The 4,926-nt window shown below is 40.8% G+C and overlaps 1 non-coding gene across 1 annotated transcript; it reads right to left on the reverse strand.

Moving 5' to 3' along the window:
- Positions 1-4,078: 4,078 nt before the first annotated feature.
- Positions 4,079-4,184, reverse strand: LOC133300589 (small nucleolar RNA R71). Its single transcript, XR_009750073.1, has one exon. It is a non-coding gene; the product is annotated as a small nucleolar RNA R71 (small nucleolar RNA).
- Positions 4,185-4,926: the final 742 nt, after the last annotated feature.

The following is a 4,926-nucleotide window of genomic DNA, read 5'->3' on the forward strand; positions in this document are numbered from 1 at the left end:
GTCCATATCAAACTACCTCTCTAACCGGTGCAAGATATTTTTTAACAATTGTGGATGATTATAGCAGAAACGTCTGGGTTTATTTAATGACCACCAAGTCTGAAACGTTCCAATACTTAACTCGATTTCTTCTCATGGTACGTAATCAGTTTAATACCATGGTCAAAATAATATGCTCCGACAATGGATCAGAATTTTGTGCTCATAATCTCCGCAAGGTTTATTCCGATATGGGAATTATACATCAAACATCATGTGTAGACACACCACAGCAGAATGGTCGTGTTGAACGGAAACATAGACATATTTTGAATGTTGCAAGAGCATTACGCTTTCAAGCTAGTCTTCCTATCGAGTTTTGGGGTGAATGTGTTCTAACTGCGGTACATTTAATCAATAGAACCCCCACTCCTCTTCTCCAAGGAAAAACACCATATGAATGTCTTTTCAACCGCACACCCAGCTATGATCATATTCGCATATTCGGATGTCTTTGCCATGCTCATCCACGTCCCAAACCGTTGGACAAGTTTGCAGCTCGATCAACTCGGTGTCTGTTCCTGGGATATCCTTTTGGCAAAAAGGGTTGGAGGCTTTATAACCTTGAAACACATACTGTTTTTGTATCCAAAGACGTGGTATTTGAAGATAACACCTTTCCTTTTGCACCAACCACAGTCATTCCTACCACTGATATTCCTCACGACCCAAACCCCCATAACCCCATATCACCCGAACCAACCCTTGCTCCACAAAGCCCATCCTTTGATTCCCAAGTTGTTACCAACCCTGTCCCTTTAATTGAAGACACTCTCCCTGTTGAACAGGCTCAGCCCGAATCTGCCCCTACTGTCTCCAATGAGCTTTCTATCCGACAAGAACAGCCCCCAGAAGTCACACATCCATCTGCACCTTTGGGACGTGGTCACCGTTCTCGCCGTCCTCCATCATATCTCCAAGATTTCGAATGCTCCAAAGTCATCGCACATAATCCACTAGCTTCTTCTACTTCTTCCAGTCCTTCCTCAGGTATGGCTTATCCTATTGCTAACTTTGTTTCTTGTTCTAGATTCTCTCCCAAACATCAACAATTCCTTGCTGCCATTTCTTCTGGTGTTGAACCAAAAACATTCAAGGATGCTGTAACTGATGAAAGGTGGCGTGTAGCAATGCGAAAAGAAATAGATGCCCTTGAACAAAATCACACGTGGGAACTCACTTCTTTGCCACCAGGAAAACGTGCCATTCCATGCAAGTGGGTATACCGCATTAAGTACAACTCAAATGGTACAGTGGAGAGATTCAAAGCACGGTTGGTCATTGCCGGTAACAATCAAATAGCTGGAGAAGAATACTTCGATACATATGCTCCTGTAGCCAAAATGGTGAGTGTCCGAACACTTCTTGCGGTAGCTGCTGCCAAATCATGGCAGCTATACCAGTTGGATGTTACGAATGCCTTTCTACACGGAGACCTTACCGAAGAAGTTTACATGCGCGTTCCACAAGGTTTCAATCATCACAAACCACATCAAGTATGTCGCTTACGTAAATCTCTCTACGGTTTGCGGCAGTCCCCTCGCAATTGGTTTGCTAAGTTGCGGTCTTCCATTGAATCATATGGCTTCATCCAATCCAAGGCAGATTACACCCTATTCACCTTACACAAAGATGGCCACTTTGTTGCTCTTCTCATCTACGTTGATGACATTATTCTAACGGGCGACAATGATGCCTTATGCACCGATGTCAAGGTCTTTCTCCAGTCATGCTTTCACATCAAGGATTTGGGGATTCTTAAATATTTTCTTGGCATCGAAATAGCTCACGGTCCATCAGGTCTTTTTCTGAGCCAACGAAAGTACGCTCTCGACATATTGGAAGACGCTGGTCTCCTTGCGTGCAAACCATGTGCCTTCCCTCTCGAAACAAATCATAAGCTTGCAGTTACAGAAAGTCCTCCATTCTCGGATCCCGCACGTTACAGAAGACTCATAGGACGTTTGGTTTACTTGACAATTACTAGACCTGAGTTAAGTTACTCCGTCCATGTTCTTTCCCAGTTCATGCAAAATCCTACTATTGCTCAATATGATGTTGTCATCCGCGTTTTAAGGTACATCAAAACTGATCCTGGCCAAGGTTTACTCCTTCGATCCGACAATGATCTCCTTCTTCGTGGATATTCTGATTCGGATTGGGCTAGCTGTCCACTCACCCGTCGATCAGTTACTGGTTATTTTATCATGTTGGGTACTTCTCCTATCTCTTGGAAAACAAAGAAGCAACCCACAGTGTCTCGCTCCTCCGCTGAAGCTGAGTATCGTTCAATGGCAGCAGCTACAGCTGAGTTGTTATGGATCAAATCGTTTCTGGACTCGCTTGATGTTCCACATTCACACCCTATGCAGTTGCACTGTGATAACCAATCTGCCATGCAAATAGCTGCTAATCCAGTTTTCCACGAACGTACCAAACATATAGAGATTGATTGTCATTTTGTACGCGATCATGTTCTCAGCAATACAATCACTACTACCTACGTTCGTACAGATCAGCAACTCGCAGACATATTTACCAAACCGCTTGGCATGAAGCAATTCAGTTTTCTTCGCAGCAAGTTGGGCATTTCGTCACTTCATGCTCCAACTTGAGGGGGCGTGTTAGGAGAAGATCACCTTTGATCTTATCCTTTAGCAACTAAGTCCTAGTTTTTAGCAAGAATAGTTTGTTATTATTCCATGTATAGTTTGTTGAACAGTATACTTTATTCTAGTTGATCCTCCTTGATTCTGTATAACCGACTTGTGTATATATTGGCTATCAGTCATTTCATTAAATATAACAACATATTCAAATCCTCTTAGTTTTCTATAAACTATTTTAAAAACAAAAACAAAAACTCATGATTAATTTATCTCAAAGCTCCGATGTCATATCAAAAATCAACTCAACCTAAAAAATTAAATTATTAGGTGAATGCAGATAAAAAAAATTCTATTTTATATATTATTTCTAGGTAGACTATCCCCTCTAACCTTTTCTTAGTGCATGCTTTAATGAACATCATCTTTGAATTGACAAAGATATATGGTGTTTCTCATCATCATCAATTTGTTCATGTTCAAGTCAACGGTTGTTCTATCCCCTTGTTCCACTTCATCGTTGTGTATGCTAGTCTATGGAGAGCTGATAGTAATATTTTGTGGCCTTTAATTTCAGATATTAGTAATTCTATGAATGGCCCTTGGCTTCTCTCTAGGGATTTTAATGAAATATCTTCTCTTTCTAAGCGACGTGGAGGAATCGCTACTAATCCTTCCAGATGTCACAAGTTTCGTAATCATTTGTTGGAGTAGGGTGTTGATGATCTCCAATGTAAGGAACTAGATCTGACTTTGCACAGCCCCAAGTGGGCCAACCATCTGCGATTATTTAAGAAATTGGATAGGCCTTGTGAAAATTTAAATTGGAGATTTTATTTGATAGCGCCGAGGTTATCAACTTGGCTTGAGCCTATTCTGATCATTCTCCTATGTTGATTAACTTATCTGGGAAGGAGAATAATTGGGTCCCTCGCCCTTTTCATTTTTTTACAGATTGGTTAAATCATTCGGATTTCCCTTGGCTGATGGGGGCCCGTTGGTTGATGTCTCAAGATATGCTTATTATGTTATTCAAATGTGTTCCTCATTTGCAAAAAATAATGACGTAGACAATCCATTCATGGATACAATCCTTACTCCATCATTTAACAGGCCCAACTCAAGCATTGTTCAGCCTGCCAACAACAATTGGGAGCTCAAATCTTCCCATATTCAATTGATGGAGAGAGCTCAGTTTGGAGGAGAGGAGAATGAAGATCCTCACAGATTTATTGACAGATTCTTGATGATCTATGACTCAACCAAACACCCTCAGGTGTCTAATGATGCAATCCGGTTGAGATTATTCCCTTTTGCTGTTAAGGGAAGGGCTCTTAATTGGTTGGAAAGACAGCCTGCAAGAAGCATTCCTACATGAGATGATTTGTCACAAAAGTTCTTTGCTGAGTTCTTCTCAATGGAGAGATATAATCAGATGGTGAATGATATCACCAATTTCACTCAATCAGAGGGTGAAACTATGTGTGCAGCATGGAACCGATTCAAGGATTTAATGAGGAGGTGTCCTCATTATAACTTGACTGCTGGAAATCAGGTGAGAATCTTCTTTAATGGTTGTAAACCTGAGGTTCGGATGGTGTTGAATGGTGCAGCAGGAGGAACTATTAAATCTTTGAGAGCAAATAAGACTCTTGAGCTGATTGAAAGAATGGCTGCAAGTGAAAATGAAGGTTTATCATCCAAGCCTAAGAGAGGTATCCTTTAGCTGGAAGGTAATGATGTGGTGCTAGCTAAAAACAAATTATTATCTCAGCAAATAGGAAACTTGACTTAAAGGCTTGATAAGATGCAGCTTTCTAGTATTCAGGCTCAAACTGCTGCTGTTGTATGTGAATATTGCAAGGACAATCATGAGTCTAATGAATGTCCTTCTTTGCTGTGTTCTGATCCTCCTCAACAAGTGCAGGTGAATGGCGTTTGGTATGATTAAAGACCTCCACCACAAAATATTCCAAGGAATCAGAATTTTCCTTCTGGAAGTAATAATTTTCAGAGGAGGGTGCAAGGAATTGGTCTTGATTTCAAGTCTAATAATTATCTGCAACCCCCACCAATCCAGTCTAAGGAACCTTCTGATTTGAAAAAGCTAGTAGGACAAATGGCTCAACATTCTAGTGCTTTCATGGAGGAGACTAGAGCTAATACGAAGAACACAAATGCCTCTATCAGAAATTTGGAGAATCAAATTGGCCAACTGGCTAAACAATTTGCTGATAGAACTCCAGGTACCTTCCCTAGTAATACAATTACTAATCCAAAG

Source organism: Gastrolobium bilobum, unplaced genomic scaffold, assembly GCF_033153095.1.
Source record: "Gastrolobium bilobum isolate Gb01-03AN ecotype WA unplaced genomic scaffold, APGP_CSIRO_Gbil_v1 utg15456, whole genome shotgun sequence".
Taxonomy (NCBI): Eukaryota; Viridiplantae; Streptophyta; class Magnoliopsida; order Fabales; family Fabaceae; genus Gastrolobium; species Gastrolobium bilobum.